General features: G+C 47.6%; 1 protein-coding gene across 9 annotated transcripts in view; it reads right to left on the bottom strand.

Annotated features, from left to right (window-relative positions):
• ENOX1 (ecto-NOX disulfide-thiol exchanger 1) overlaps window positions 1-17423 on the bottom strand; it is a 495678-nt gene that overhangs the window by 16102 nt on the left and 462153 nt on the right. The gene's annotated exons all lie outside the window — the stretch shown is intronic.

Genomic DNA, 17423 nt, shown 5'->3' on the forward strand with positions numbered 1-17423 from the left:
ACTAGAGGACAACTCCCTAGATCAGCTACACAGCATTCAGTGCCATTTGTGGGACTGGCAAACCAGCGTGGATTGGTGGGAGAGAGTCAATCTGCAGACCTGGGATCACCAGCAGTGGTGCGAGAACTTTGGGATGGGGAGGGCTACTTTGACTGAGATCTGTGCAGAGCTGCAGTGACAATGTACCAACATGCAGTGCCCCATACCTGTAGATAAGCAGGTAATTATTACCATCTGGAAGCTGGCCACCCCAGAATGTAACTGGTCTGTAGCCAACCAGTTCGGCTTGGGGAGATGAACCAGTGGGACCAGTCTCATGCAGGTCAGCTATGCCATTAAGGTACTAGCTAGCTGGGTTATAATAATGCTCAGGAGATTACTGATGGCTTTGCACACATGGGGTTCCCAAACTGCATTAGGGCAGCTGATGGAACCAATATGTCTATCATTTGCCCCACTGCCCTGGTGCAGAATTTATAAACAGAAAGGGGTATTTCTCCACAGTGGTTGACCACTGCAGCAGGCGTACACACAGAAATGCAGGGTGGTATGAGGGGGTCTATGATGCGAGGATCTTTCAGAACTCAGTTCTATTTAAATTAATGGAGAAAGGGTTGTTTGCCCCTAGGACCACTATGGACATTAGTGGTGTGGAGACTGGTCCGATTATTTTGGGAAACACAGCTTATCTTCTGCTTCCTGGTGAACAAAGCCATTCACCGGCCACTTGGTCAGGAAGAAGGAATATTTTAACTGTTGCCTGAGTCACTGCAGAGTGGTGGTCAACTATGTATTTGACCATTTGAAATGCAGATTTCGATGTTTAAGGAATCTGTAACAGGGCAGGCTCCACTCCTGTCCTGCAAACCCACACAGTGTTGTACGCCTCTTGTTTGTTAACACCTCTATGGGATTATTACTATGACCACCACTGTCACAATCCCATATAGCAGCTCTATCGACAGCGTTCTTCAGACATGAACCCAATCTCCAGGGAGAGATCTCATCCTCCTAAGATCTCTTCTGTCTCAGCTCTGCTAGCCTTCCCCTTTCCCCTTTGTGTTTCCATTTTTAACTACCCCTCCTAGCTGACAGGAACATTAACTCCTTAATGCTCCCAGCCCCTAGTCTGGTAAGGTAAGTACTTCATTCCTCGGTCAAGTCTTCTCTAGGGGGAACTAATCAGAGCTTAAGTGATCAGAGGGCTGGGACAGCTGTTAGCTCTCAGCACTCTGTCACAGAATAATTTGGAAGCAGCAGAAAAAAATGTCCTGACCATTATAGAGTTGTGCTGTGCTCTGCTCAATATTTGTGAGACCAAAGGGGAAAGCATCAATGATTGGTGGGAGGCTGAGGTACTGATGCTTGCTTGGTGGTTTCAGCAGCTAGCACGGTGTCCCATAGAGGATGCTAACGCCAGGGAGAATATTGTCTTGGATGCCTACTGTTCATATTTTGAGTCTCATGGTTGAACATGTGTAGCTGTGCATTCACCTGCTAATCCATGGGGGGTGAGATAGACTGTGAACAGTCCAGTATTGCTTATGGGTGGTGGAAGTGAGACGTTGCCTATATACTTTTGTGAAGCCATATGGATTATTTTAGCTTCATTTAAAGGATTTTGTGTGTTACATGCAGTGATGAGTCATAATGGACCAAAATGGATTTTAAAAGGTTTTTATTATAAAGGAACAGTAACAAGATCAAAAATAAAGTTTAATTGAACCAATGGATAAATAACAATAGCTTTTTATTTGAAAATACATTTACCAGAACAATCTACTCACTGACTAACAAAAAGCAAATCTTTAAACAAAGCAACAGTGCAAACCAAACTGAAAGTGCAACAAAGCAAAATGTGCAAAACTAACAAGGTGGTGGTGGTGGTAGCTTAAAGTTACAGGCACATATAGATCTTCCTTCCGCCTTTTCTTCCATGTGGGAGTTCTGGGGTTGAGTACCACAGCTCAAAATTTGCAGGTGCATTGCAGGGGTCAAAAGTGCTGGGCTTCCAGAAGCCAGTCTTCTTGGTGGGCAGATGATGGATCTGAGAGGAGAATGGTCTCTGGGATAAGTGCAGGGTAAAGAGGGGAGGAATTGTTGATGGTCCCAGTCAGGGCCGGCTCTAGGTTTTTTGCCGCCCCAAGCAAAAAATTTTTTGGCTGCCCCCCCCACCCCCAGACATGAGCCCCCCCCGCCCACCAGTACCCCCCACTCACACCCCCTGTTGCCCCTGCACTGGCCTCCCCCCCAAATGTGGGATCCGCTACCAGCACACTGCAGCCGAGCCCTGGCCCAGCTGCGACTCTGTCCCCATGCGGGTGGAGCTGCTGGGCAGCACGGAGCGGGAGTACTTCCAGGTGGCGGCACGGCTACAGGGTGGCGCAAAGAACACGGCCCCCTCCCTGGGCTTCGCAGCACTGCTGGTGGCCAAGGTGGATCAGTTCGTGCTCACCGCCCTCACCCTCGACATGCTGGCGGCCAAAGACCTGGAGAGCCCCCTGGACCTGCTGCTCTTCAGCCTCACGGTGCCCTGGCCCAGCCCTGGCAGGAGGGAAGGCGAGGATCTCCGGCTGCGGGGCTACCTGCTCAGCACCGACGAACCCAGTCGGCCGCTCACCTCCTCACACACTCCAGGAGCCCCTCGCCGCCATCACAGCCCGGGCTCGGCTCCAGGGGACCCCGTTTCCCTCCCTCCCCGGCTCCTCACACACACTGGGTAGGGCCGCCCAGAGGATTCAGGGCAAAGCAATTTTGGGGGCCCCTTCCATAAAAAAAGTTGCAATGCTATAGTAACATGTATTTGGAAATGTAAAAAATAACTAGTGAAAATTAATTTGTAATAATTTGAAAATACACCAAATACATTATTTAAAAACATTAAATGCTTTACTGGTCTGTATACATTTGCAATTACAAAATGGGCTGTTGCTGGGTGATGGTGATGGTTGGTGCCAATGGGCTGTCACTGCCTGGAGGTGGTGCTGCTGTTGCCCAGGGCTGGGAGGGGAGCTGGGCTCTGGGGGGTGCCCGGCTCACAGGGGCTGGGCTCAGGACTGTGAGGAGATGGGGTCGGAGGTTGTCTGGCTCAGAGGGGCTCGCCTCAGAGCGGGGGGTCTGGGGTGGGGGGATGGAACCGGAGGGTGCCCACCTCAGAGCAGCTGGGCTCAGAGCTGGGGGTCAGGGCAGTGGGGGATGGGGTCGGGGGTATCCGGATCAGAGGGGCTGGGCTCAGAGCTAGGGGTCAGGGCTGTGGGGGGGGGGAATGGGGTCAGGGAGGTGTCCGGATCAGAGGGGCTGGGCTCGGAGCTGGGGGTCAGGGCTGTGAGGGGAATGGGGTGAGGGGAGTGTCTGGATCAGAGGGACTGGGCTCGGAGCTGGGGGTCAGGGCTGTGGGGGATGGGGTCGGGGGTGCCCAGCTCAGAGGGGCTGGGCTCAGAGCTGGGGGTCAGGGCAGTGGGGGATGGGGTCGGGGGTGCCCAGCTCAGAGGGGCTGGGCTCAGAGCTGGGGGTCAGGGCTGTGGGGGGAATGGGGTCAGGGGGGTGTCCAGATCAGAGGGGCTGGGCTCGGAGCTGGGAGTCAGGGCAGTGCGGGGGAATGGGGTGAGGGGGGTGTCTGGATCAGAGGGGCTGGGCTCGGAGCTGGGGGTCAGGGCTGTGGGGGGAATGGGGTGAGGGGGGTGTCTGGATCAGAGGGGCTGGGCTCGGAGCTGGGGGTCAGGGCTGTGGGGGGAATGGGGTCAGGGGGGTGCCCAGCTCAGAGGGGCTGGGCTCAGAGCTGGGGGTAAGGGCTGTGGGGGGAATGGGGTCAGGGGGGTGTCCGGATCAGAGGGGCTGGGCTCAGAGCTGGGGGTCAGGGCTGTGAGGGGGATGGGGCTGTGGGGGTGCCCAGGTCCTAGGGGCTGGGCTTGGAGCTGGGGGTCAGGGCTGTGAGGGGGCCGGGGCCGGGGGGGTGCCCAGGTCCTAGGGGCTGGGCTTGGAGCTGGGGGTCAGGGCTGGGCCTGGGGGGTAATGGGGTCAGGGGGAGCCTGACAAACACCTCCCTGAGACCCCCCCAATCCAACCCCCCTTCCCTGGCCCCTGACCGCCCCCCCCACAGAACCTGTGCCCCCTCCCTGCCCCCGGGACTCCCTGCCCCTTAGCCACCCCCGCCCCGGCTGCTTACCCCCGGCTCACCGCGCGGCAGCCGCATGGCTCCGGAGGGGGCTCTGCTCTTCCCCGCTCAGAGCCACGTGGGGAGGGGGAGGGGGCGGGACCGCAAGCTCCAGGCTGAGCTCAGCTGCCTCCACTCGGCCCGGAGCTTGCAGCCCCGCCCCCTGACCACGCGGCTCTGAGCGGGGCGGGGCTTAGCCCCCCCCCCCCCAGCCAAGCTGCTGCCGGGCTGTTTAGGACCCGGGGAACAAGCGGAGGAGGAGCGGCCCGTCTTCTGCAGCCAGGCGGGGCCGCGCTACCGGTAAGGGGCCCCCACTCTCCCCCAAGCAGAGCCGGTAGCGTGGCCCTGCCTGGCTGCAGGGGACGGGCCGCTCCTCGGCTCGCAGCGGCAGGATGAGCTGGGGCCCCAGCCCCAGCCTTTTGCCGCCCCCTATATTTTGCCGCCCTAGGCAGCAGCTTGTTTTGCTGGTGCCTAGAGCCGCCCCTGGTCCCAGTAGCCACTATTGTCTAGGGGCTGAAGGATGTGGGTAAGTACTGGTATACAGGATTGAAAGGACCGCTTGCCTAGCAGTAGCATGTTTTGGAGGAGAGGATTCTGGATCCAGATAGCATTCATAAGTTGCCTTGCATCTCCCTGTCTTTTTCCATGCTGTCGTTGGCCAGGGTGATGCTGTCCTTGACCTCCGTAACACTGTCCTTGGCCACTGCCATGATCTCTTGGGAGAGCTTCATTTCCTTCTCTGTCTGGGTCACCATGTACTGCCTGCACTTCTCAGCCAGTGCGGTCTTCCTCTGGGACTCTATCATAAGCTCTACAAACTTCTTGAGCTGTCTTCCTTTCCCATCTCCTCAGGTTGGCTTGCCTGCCAGCAGTAGATAAAGGCATGGTCCTTGATGGTTTGCTTGTTCTAGGTGCCTTGGAAGTATGGGGGAAAAATCACTTATTGTTCACATTTCATACAGGGCATGATAGCATTTTTTAATATGCATCCATGACTTGACCTCCCTTAGGATCTTCCCAGCCTTGGGGGAATCTCAGAGATGGTAAGCAGTGAGCATGTGAGGAGGTGCTGGGTGCACCGGGATTTCTGTCTGCTGTATATACTATTTGCCGCTGTGTTGGTTAGGAGGTGGGGTGGGTCGAATTATGCTCTCATTTTGGTTTGCAGTTTTATTTGTGCATTTAAGGGGCTCCTCTGGTGTCAGAGGGGTTATGAGAGGTTATGTGGGGGGGGGGGGCAAGCCAGATAGTAACCCCCTCTACATCCCCTTTAGGTCATCCTTACTCTTGATGACATTACACTAAGGTGGGTGACTAGGAGACAGAGAAGGCCTTATTCAAAACGGCAAAGGGCAGACCACTGACATACACTGAAATTATGCACCAGGATGGTTCTCCCCAGAAGTGTTGCAGGAGTGGAAGGGGCTTGCGAATTATACCAGAGGCATGGGCCTGCCGCTATTCATTTTTTCCCTGCAGAATTGGCACTGCAGAGCTGCTGGACCCAGCAGAGCCCAGCTCCCCAGCTCACAGTGTGCCTGCACGGGAGATGCAGGTGGACTGTGGTTCTCGGAATGCCTGGAATGAAGGAGGCAGCATGTGAGCTGTGGAACCACACTGAAAGGTGCGCGCCGCCTGGTGGGGATGGAGGCCCTGCAGCTCTGGCTGCTGGGCCTGATCCTCATCCTCCCAAGGATGGGAGAGGGCCCAGGAGACCTGGCTGTGCTGGCTCTCGCAAAGGGTGAGAAAGTGAGGGGTCTCACCATGTCCCCAAAGTGGGACAGTAACGAAGCTGTGCATAGTGGAGCCTGTGTCTGAGCTCGGAGGTGAAGGGAAATGGGGGCATCTGGGACGGGGGGCACCCCACAGCTGGGCTCTGGGGGAGGGAGTGCGGGTGTCTAGGCCATGGGGACCCCACACAGCCCTCTCCTGTGCCCCAAATACTCCCCTCCCAGTACACACCCATCCCTCCAGCACCCCCAAATACCCTCTCCAACATCCTCCAAATACTCCCTCTCAGTAAATACACCTACTCCTCCAGCACCCCAAAATATCATCACTGGCACCCCCCAAATACTGCCTCTAAGTACACATACCCACCGCTTCAGCACCCCCACAACTGTGCCCACCCCAGTTCTCCCTCCCTCCCTTCCCCTGACAGTACCCTCTATTTGGCAACTTGAAAAATTGTAACCCTACGGGGCAGGGTAAAAAAACAAGAATCCACTAAAAGACTGGAGGGGCAGAGTTTTCCCCCACGATGTGCCCAGCTGGCACATGTGACACTCCCAGACTGAGGTGGCCGACAAAGCATAAGAGAGAAACAGGAGCTTGGTTGTCGTAGGGGTTTCTTTAACTTTCTACTCCTGGGGGCATCTTTTTTTTGTCTGTATTGTTACAGACATAGTTGCTGATGGGCATTTTGAAATAAATTACCAAAATAATTGAAACCGGTGTGATTATATTTTGTTATTTTGACAAATAAAATATGTAGAATTTTGCAGAATTTTAAAATACTGTGCACAGAATTTTTAATGTTTTGGCGCAGAATTCCTCCAGGAGTCTGAATTGCCCAGGCGAAGCAGCCACCATTTCGGAAACATGTACAGTGGGGCCAAATGGGCAGCGTGAGTTTACAGAGGAAGGTGAGGGCTGGATTCTCAGAAGAGCTCCTAGCTCTCATCTGTCTAAAATGGCTGTGGCCAGGGGGCACCCAGAGCAGAAGACAGAACGGCTGTATAGCACAGTAATAATAAATAATAAATTGAAATGATAGGTACTTACATGATGAAGTTCCCTCCGGGGTTCTGCCTTTTCAGTCCTGGCCTGGGTTTCTGGCTAGGACTTGGGATTGGTTGATGCCTAGCAGGAATTGGGGTACGTTGCAGCAGGGCGTGATTGCTGCTGGCTTTCTAGCGGACTGATGTCAGGGTCCTGGGTCTCCAAAAGATCCTGGCTCTCAGAGGAAAGCTCCTCTCCAGCATTCTCCTGCTCAACTTCAGTGAGCCTTGCTGGTCATTCTCAGTGTGGGGGAGAGTGCGGCCAGCAGGCGCCACATGGTTGGCAGGGTTGTGCTATATAATAATGTAGGATTCTGGCCAGTTCACCATAAAATGGACAAGTCACATACCCCCTGCCAGATTGTCTCCTTTTGTCCCTCATTTCAATATACTTACTCCTGAGCTGCTTGCTCTTTATCCAGCACTAGTCAGCAGACCTGTCATGACCCCTCTTGGACGTGTGCTTGGGAACATGCACAAACAGGTCTTTATTCTGGTGACTGGCCACAAAAGTGTCCTGTACTGACACTTCTCCCCACATGGCAAGGAGATCCAGAGTCTCACCATGCCTCCAAGCAGCTGCACGAGGCATGCTGTAGGGCTTCTGAAGTACTGTCATGGCTGTATTGCAAGAATGCTGATACACTTAGATCCAGGAGCAAACGGGCAAATTCTGGCTCTGCACCAGGAGGGGATGTCCTGAGAACTTGACACCAGAGCAAGGACAGGTCAGTAATGATTGATTTGCTAAGCACTGTGGGATAGCTGTTGGAAGCATGCAAAAAAAAAAGTGGTGTGCAGCAATTGAATTCACACAAACAGCAGACCCCACTAATTCAATGCTCAGCAAACCTGATGCACTTGGCAACCAGACTCCAGAGTTTGTGGCAAATGTGGAGCTAGTGGCAGTCATGGACTGTGTTGTGTGTACGCAACCATTTTCAAACTTAACTTGGTTTAACTTGGTTTGATCTGCTTTAAAACCCCTGTGTAGAGAAACCCAAAGACTTGACCTGAACATAACGATCACCTTGAGGATACCTGGCTTTTGAACTACTGGCCACACTGTTGTAGGGCTGCCAATTTTGGTTGGATGTATTCCTGGAGGTTTCATCACATGACATAATCTTTAATTAAAAATTAAAACTTTAATTCCTGGAGATGCCAGGACAATCCTGGAGGGTTGGCCACTATACACTCTCGCCATATATTTGGAGCAGGGAAGTCTCTCTCTGCCTAGCATGTCAGCTCCACATGCATCTGGAAACAGTGTGATTTCTTCCCTGTGAGTTGGATTTAGGTATGTGGAGGTTTGCACCTCAGACAGCTTGGGCTAACAGAATATGTTGTATATCAGGGGGTATCTGAAGAAATGAGGCAAGACCACACTGTCTAAAAATTAACCTGACTTACATGCAACTACACCCTTAACAGGCTGGTAACAGGCTGCACCACCCACCACCAGAACACTTTGTTTCAATCCTAGTCCCACAGCATCTCTCTTGATCCACATCCCCCTGCAATCCAGCTAATGGGGTACCTACTAGCTCATTACAACATATTATGCTATTGGTCAGTTCCATAACAGGTTTTACTAGTAAGTGATTTAAGAATATTATCATTTGAAAATGTATGAAAATAAATTAGTGTCGTTTTTCACTCAAGTCAAGTGTGACCTTTGGGGTTAACCTATCTTTGGTGCCTTGTCCCAACCTAGCAGTGAGTTCTCCTGTTACCGCACACAATTATTTTTTAAACTACCCTAATAGTGAAAATAATCCCATGCGAGTATGGTTAAGAAGTGTGTTGGCATTAACAAATAAGCAGCTGACAACTCTGAAAAATGTACTGGCGTTTAAAATACATCGTCAACAAAGAAGAAGAAAAATTAGAACAACAAATAAAAGATCTTGCAAATGAGACACTATAAAATGCATGTCTCTGCATCTAAGATTAGTCTGTTTGGTTTATCCCGCATGATAGAAATATTTTTAGGCGTGGAGATTAATTGCATTATAGCACTTTTGACATACCATTTTTCCAGTCCACTTGCCAGCGGGACACTTTTTTATGTTTTTGTATAAAAACATTCACTACTATAACTTTCACCTGGCAAGTTTGGGCAACTAGTAATAATGTCAAAATAGCTGTCTAATCTCAGCTATCTTTTTATACGGCTCTCATTACCATAGTATTTGAACACAAATATTTTATGTGGCTATACACTGTGCGATGCGTATGTGATGACTAATGTTAAAGTCACTTTGATATTTACTTTTAAAAATACATGCGTGGTCAGGTGTGTCATTTCCTTATATTCTGAAAGTATTAAACGGGGGCAGATTCTTGGTGACTCATGGGAATATTATTTTTCATGCAGTCTGAAAGTGGCTGAAGATAATTTGATATGGGAAAAGATTGTTCTACGTGTCTGTACAGTGCCTTGCACACTTTTGACATTACACAAATAATAGCAATAATCATCGCATTTTTCAAACAAAGGATTAGACCTACATGGTGATAAAATTGTAGATTTTCCTGCATATTGTGCTGCTGGAACAGCACAAAGTGCATGTGTAAATTAAACTTTGCAAGCCGAATGGATACGTGTAGCTCATCGCAGATACACTATCTGCAGGGCCGCCCAGAGGATTCAGGGGGCCTGGGGGTCTTTGGCAGCAGGGGGCCCCTGCTTTGGTGATAATTCGGCGGCGGGGGGTCCTTCCGCTCCGGGACCCGCCCCCAAAGTGCCCCGAAGACCCATGGAGGGGGATCCTTCTGCCCCAGGGCGGAAGGACCCCCCGCCGCCAAAGACCCAGAGTGGAAGAAGTTCCGGGGGTCCCGGCCCCGCGAGAGTTTTCTGGGGCCCCTGGAGCGAGTGAAGGACTCCACTCCAGGGCCCCCAAAAAACTTTCGTGGGGGCCCCTGTGGGGCCCGGGGCAAATTGCCCCACTTGCACCCACCCCCACCCTCTCTGGGCGGCCCTGACTATCTGCTATGCAAACCAAGGGGTGGATCCTGCAAGGTATTGACTGGGCTTGACTCCCACTGAAATCAATGTGGATTAAAGATGTTCAGCACCCCATAGCACTCATATGCAGGATCTGGACATAATAACATGCTCTCAAAATGTTTCTCCAGCATCAGAACAGTAAAGCATTAAAAAAAAAGAAAAAAATTGAAATGAGGAACAAAAAGGTAATTCTACCCTAGAAATAGATTCTGTGGGTTTGTGAGATGGTCTGATAGGCATCCTGGAAAAACTTACCAGAAGGAATCATAAAAACTCCTTATCCATTCTGAGAGGTTGAGTGGATTTCGAGAGATACTCTTAGCCAGCTGTTGGGACTTGAAAACCCTGTGGCCAAGGGCAACCTCCCCATTTACAGGGGCCAGATATCGGCACTTAGCATTTATGAGAGATGCTATTAGTGTGTTTTTCACTAGATATCAGCCATTTTTCCTCCTCCTATACAGGACCTTGACCAGAACGATGGACACGCCCCAAATCAGTGCCTCCTATGAGCAATCAGTGCAGGTTCCCCCCACCATCCCAAATATTCTTCACTGCGTGTTTCATTAAGATTGTCAGAAGAGAGGAGAAAGAAGTAGCCTGATTCTCTCTATAGGGTGGTGGGACTTAGTAAACACTCCCACAGCCAGCACTATTAGGCTTACAGGAGAAGCAGAGAGATACTCCATAATCCTTCGTGCAGTTGCTAGGGAGCCCATGTAATGGAAAAGACAAACAGCGTAGTGACAGCGATGAGCCAGATTGCACTGCCAACCCTATGCAAAGTGCAGGGTATCCACACAGGTGCATATATATGTAATTAAAAGCGACTCAATTTCACTGATGGGAGAAACGATTCCTGTATGTGTGTTTATATATTTTGTACAGCACTGTAGGAAGAAAGGCCGAACAGAACTGTCAGGTATTATTAAAATGTCAGGTGCTATTGCTAGCTCTGGGCATTGCGTAAATGTATCCCCACAGAGCTCACGAAATCCAAAGTCAGAAACTTCTGTGCTTTGCTGAGAGTGGGTGGCTGAATGGGTTTTAACATTGTGTTTCAGAGCATTCTCTGCTCTCTTGCTGAGGTTAAATGAACCTACTCAGTCAAAAGCTAAGCCAGTATGCCAGTGTGGCACTTCCAATTAGGAACAAGGGAAGTGGTATGATTTGCTGCTCCATGTTAACGAAGGGTTTATCACTAAAGCCTGGGGCCATTTCAGATAACATATTCACCGTTAGACTATGCCTCAGCCTACACTATTACAGCACTTTCCTGAAGGCTGGATCTCCGCAAGGCACTGCAGCTCAAACCATAGAGACTGTGATTCTGTAAGAACACAGGTCTAAACACTGCACCATAATGAACTACCAAATGTGTATGTATCACTCTCCTCTAACGTACAGAATCACAAACGGGAGAGTGGAGTTGTGAACTGTGAGGATACTTGATTTTCCAGAATCTGGAAATTTCTAGAAGGTGAACAGGGCATCTGAAACATGGCTCTGAACAAAGTCAGAGCTCATGTAATTTTTCAGTCTTCACAGTGCCAAATTCACTGGGTGGCTGTTTCTCATTCTAGCTAGTGTAAATATGAAAGCTGCTGATTAATACTGCAAACGGACAATCAATCATCACTTTTCAGAGTGATAGCCGTGTTAGTCTGTATCAGCAAAAACAACGAGGAGTCCTTGTGGCACCTTAGAGACTAACAAATTTATTTGGGCATAAGCTTTTGTGGGCTAAAACCCACTTCATCAGATGCATGGAGTAGAAAATACAGTAGACAAGTATAAATACACAGTACATGAAAAGATGGGAGTTGCCTTACCAATTTCCACCTTACTTGAATTGTCTCATTAGAACTGCCCCACTTGGTAAGGCAACTCCCATCTTTTCATGTACTGTGTATTTATACCTGCCTACTGTATTTTCTACTTCATGCATCTGATGAAGTGGGTTTTAGCCCACAAAAGCTTATGCCCAAATAAATTTGTTAGTCTCTAAGGTGCCACAAGTAATCATCACTTTATGACTTTACCTGACTCCACATCCCTAAAGTTGAAGGAAATGGTAGGAAGCAAGTGATTCAATGGCCTGCAGCAAAGAAAACATATTCTTCTTGTACAGTAAAATGTATACATTGTCAAGAGTTAAGTTGAAAGATAGCATTTGTGTTCATCTCAAACAGGCAGAAAAATCAGTTTCTTTGGATTCTTCTACATCAAATGTGTCATTGAAAATAACTTTGTCCATTGAAATGGAAGAGCAGAATACTGAGTCTGATGATCCTGCAAAGAAACAATTTTGATGCCATCATGATCCCGGAAATATAGCTGTTATAATATGTACTTGTTAAGATCTTCCAGCTGATCTTGAAGATCAGCTTCACTTAGGGACTGTCTCTATCTTTGCCATCCCCAAAATAGTAAGGATCATCCAGTGATTACCCTCATAAAAACATCTTAAAGGCGAAGACTTGAACTTGATAAGAGATAACATTACCTTCATTTAGCATAGCACTAAATGAACAATTTAGTGAAATGGTTGAAATGCTTCACCCTGGTATATTCCTCTGGACAGTTTTACACTCAGAGGTTTGCTACTAATGCTGCAAGTGCAGAAATAGAGGGAGAAAAATAAAGGAAGAACTAAAGGAATCAACATTAATGGATGAAGGTTCGTCAAACATGAAAACTCCCCCAATAATGGCTACAAGCATCCAAAGGGAAAAATACATCCCTACTTAATTCCCTTGATTCCCTGCCTGAAGAGAAAACCACAGACTATTGTGTCCACGTTTCTGGAGATGCTAACCAAAGATGCAGAGAAAGCAGAATAAGATCGGCGTTGCTATTTGTTCAGGCAATGAAAACAGAAAAAGAGGATAGAAATTTTCAGGTGTAATCACTCTAACCTTCTGAGATGTCTGTGTCTAGCACACTATTTAAACTTTGGTTAGAAAGCAGTAACACTTAACAGAGTCCTTAGGTGAAATCCTTGCCCAGCTGAGGTCAATGGAAGCATACAGGATTATAGAACGGGAGGCCAAAACCAAGCTAACCAAAACCACCCAAAGTGACCTTTTACAAGGCCTCCAAACCAACCTTGGCCAGCAGAGTTTCCAGTTCTCTTATTGCTCTAGGCGGCAGGCAGGCTTTCTCCATTTCCCATAGGTCTCAAGTCAGGGGAGGAGCAGCTTAACCAAGTTCAAGTGCCTTCAATCAGAGCAACCAAATGTATAGCCAGAAAACAAAGCCTCTACGAGGCAGATCAGGCTAATGCCCCGGAGCCTGAGGGTCCTGCAACCCATAGCCACAAGTGTGGCTTCTGGTCCCTTCTCTCTCGCTCAGCTTCTTTTCCCCGCTTATATAGCCCAGCCCCAGGGTGGAGCAGGCACTCCTTGACTGAGCTCAGATTGCTTGGCTGTAAGTGCTAGACCAGGGCTCGGCAACCTTTCAGAAGTGGTGTGCCGAATCTTCATTTATTCACTCTAATTTAAGGTTTCACGTGCCAGTAATACATTTTAACATTTTTAGAAGGTCTCTTTCTATAAGTCTATAATATATAACTAAACTATTGTTGCATGTAAAGTTAATAGGGTTTCAAAATGTTTAAGAAGCTTCTTTTAAAATTCAATTAAAATGCAGAGCCCCCCGGACTGGTGGCCAGGACCCAGGCAGTGTGAGTGCCACTGAAAATCAGCTTGCGTGCCACCTTCAGCACCCGTGCCATAGGTTGCCTACCCCTGTGCTAGATTGTCCCTTAAAGGGGTATTACACCCCACCACAGAGAGTTTTGCCATTGATTTCAATGGGGCTGGGATTTCATGCCTTAAGTACATTGCGGACATTCGAAAATTCTATCATCAGTCTCACAGTGGTTGTCTGAAATAGGATTGATGCCCCAGCTTCCCGATGTCATTTAATGAACTGGCCCAGGAAGACTATGTCATTGCATTGACATCCGGTATCCTAAGTATGCTGAGTTTCGCAGTGCACAGAAACACAATGTCGATCAAAACACAGCACATGTTTTACACAGCAAGAGACTCTACAGCAAGCCAGAAACAACTGAGGAATAAATACAGTACATTGATGTTTCAAATCACACAGCATGTGTTTTGTGGTTTCTCTTCATAAACCATTTAGTAACCCCTCCACACCACTTCAGAAAGAAGAAGCGTTTTTTTTTCAAGATGGGACTAGTCCGGTCATGGGGGAAAAGGAACATGTTGGACGAAGGAAGAAATCTGAAATTATAGTTGTACATTGACTTAGGGTTTTCTTTTCAATTAAGAGGATGATCTGAATTATATATCACTGTGTCCAACAATGATGGGGAAATTAACACATTGCTCTATGCATTGAGCAGCATTAAGAACAATGGACAATCACATCTAAGCCCCCAGAAATGAGTTTTATGTCAGAACACTTCTGTTAGCCCACATAATGGGAGTGCTGAGGTTACTGTTAAACTCAAGTCTCCCTCAGGGCCAGGATTTTTGCTCCAGGCACAACATGCACCTTATGTCAGGGCTTTCCTGCTACAGAACGCACCACAAGCAAGAATGACACATTCAATGGATTAAAAACCACTTCAAATCATGTGAAATGTGACCAGATGTAACAAATATTACCACATGTACCTGACAAGCCATTCGTGAAATGGCCTCATGACTGTCTGCAGAGTCCTGCACATGAGTTATTCTTGCACTGCCCTGGAATAATTGATGCAGCTGATGTGCACAAAAAATCTGTTCTTTCTTTTTAGCTTTGCTTGTGAGTTGCAGTAGCAGTGGGTCTAACATTACCCTTGCCCCATCCTTTTAAGTAACTGCAATACATGTTGTCTATACTCTTTGGCTACCAAAAATGTTCTAATTTTTTATTTCAAGAAACAGTAAGATAATGTAAAATACCTATGATATCATGGCCAATGCCACTAGTAGAAAAGGTTCCTTAGGACACAGGAAAATTATTTTTAAAAACTGTAATAGCAATACAGAGAGGACATTCTTGGAGTACAATGCAGCAATATACATGCAGCAATCTTCATAAAAGTTGCCACTGTCTTTTTAAAAAAATCCAGTTTTTACTACTACAGTACAAGGTACAAGTAGGGTGTTGTAAGGTGAATGGTCATATATACTATTTGGAACACAGATAGACATTTTCATGTTTCGTTGCCAATACCTTTCAATCTGGTCCTGAATGTCAGGGCATTTCATTTGCTAAATTCAACTTGTCAACTGTATCAAATATGTACTAATCCTATTATACGCATCACAGTCCACTAATAACCATGTAGGAGCCACTACATCTTTTCCTCTTTGATCAGCCCAGATTTAGATACCGGCCAAGGGCAAGAACCATGAACTCTATTGGTAATTAGCTTTGGATGCATTTTGCAAGGAGAAGCACATTAGTATTAAATATTCAGTGTAAATAACATTCATCATTTTTAGGGCTTCTGGTTTGGGGATTTTATTAATTTCATTGTTGAGGGTTTATTTTTAGCAATTTTTGAGTTCTACGTAGATGTCAAAAATTGTTTTTTTGGGGGAGGACTTTCCTCTGTGTCTATACTGTAATGAGTAATGTATATTATATATATTAGTTGTAAATACAGTAATGAGTAATCTCTCTGTTTCAAATAATACTGTGTTAAAGCGCACTAGGGAATGATTAGTGTGCATGAGCAGGATTTACCTAGACCAATTAATGTGTAACACTTTAGTGTGCTTAGAAATCATAGCTTCATTACTGCTCCATGTAGACAAGCCCTTAGGTACAAAAAAACATTTCCAGGGTTTTTCTGGTATTTACTGGACAAACACTGATTTAATTTTTATTTGTGTCAGGGCTGTTTTCTCTATGTTTATTGGTTAAAACCTAAAATCGGAAGCCTAATCATATTGTACTCTTTAGAGGGTTCTCAATTCCTGTCCACCAACCATGTCCATTTCTGCAGCAAATACATTTTCACTCTTTCACTATTAGGTATCAAAATAAATTTCTCTATTGCCATTTATATTTGTGTTCCTGAATCTCTCTCTTATCCTAAGGTGGGACAATTTTCCAACCCTGGACTGAATTTGTGGATTGACAAGTGCAGTTGTCTAATTTTCTTCTGAACCATTATCTTAGGAATGGCAGTGACTTCTTTCCTTAAGAGCTGGATCCTGGGACTGGTTCTGCACAGAAGAGGACCTTTGTGTTCATATAGATCCAACATCAAGAGGGAGACCTTTGGGATGTAAATAATCACAATGCACTTCTTTACCCATTGATGCCCCATCACTGGCAGGTGCACATGGGCATCAAGCAGAGGGATAGAAGCAGAGCTGGCTGGAAAATGGAATTTCCCTTCTGAGGGGAATGCTGATCTTTTGAAACATCCTTTCATCCCAAATCAGAACAAAAAGTCAAAATTTTAAAATTTACTTCAAAACAAAAAGTCTGAAATGACCTTGTCAGCTGGGTGGCTTGGGCCCTTTAAGAAGGAACAGCCCACCTGTGTCTCATTAGCAGCCTCTGGATAGGGCCAGATAGTGGGCAGCTGGTCCTGATAAAGAGCTGGAGGGGAACAGGAAACAGAGAGAGGAAGCTATGGCAGAGATTGCAGAGAGCAGGAAGCTCCTGCAAGAGACCATCTTTGACCACAGGGAAGGGTATGAGCCTAGAAGCCAGAGTCATAGGGCTGAAGACAGAGCAGACTCCAGGGGAGCAGAGCAAAACTCCAGGCAGGTCGTGCTGAGAATGGCCTGCTAAATCCGGGAAGAGCAGGAGAGAACAGAATCCAATGGAAGTGAGAGGGAGAGAAGCCTGACAACAGAGTTTTGTTTTCAGTTTTATGTCAGTAAGTTAGACCCTGGGATAAGGGATACTGTTGGACCAAAGGTCTGTGTGGAGTTTATTAAGGAGCACTGAAGAAGAGAAACTGAGGCATGGTGCTGGAGAGGAAGCCCAGGCCACAAGGGGGTGCATGGGAGGTGGCTTCCCTGGTAACAAACCTTATTTAAATATTTCATTTTGACTTTATCAATTTGGCTTTTGTTATATTATAATTCAGGGGTCGGCAACCTTTGGCATGTGGCTCGCCAGGGTAAGCACCCTGGCGGGCAGGGCCAGTTTGTTTACCTGCCACATCGGGACAGCAGTGGGAGCTGCGGTCGGCTGAACCTGCCGACTTGGCAGGTAAACAAACTGGCCCAGCCTGCCAGGGTGCTTTCCCTGGTGAGCCGTGTGCCAGAGGTTGCCGACCCCTGTTATAATTAATATACAAGTCAAAACATTTTGACTGTATTATACATAAGCTGACATGAAACATGTTGATAATTTCCTATAGAATTTAAATTAAATATATATGTTCCTGAAAAACATTTTGAGAAGGGAAGAGCACTGGGCACCAGGATACTAAGCAAAATATTATTCTTACAAAAATTGCCATGGTACCGTTAACATCCATAGAGAG

The sequence above is a fragment of the Mauremys mutica genome, chromosome 1, assembly GCF_020497125.1.
Source record: "Mauremys mutica isolate MM-2020 ecotype Southern chromosome 1, ASM2049712v1, whole genome shotgun sequence".
Classification (NCBI taxonomy): Eukaryota; Metazoa; Chordata; order Testudines; family Geoemydidae; genus Mauremys; species Mauremys mutica.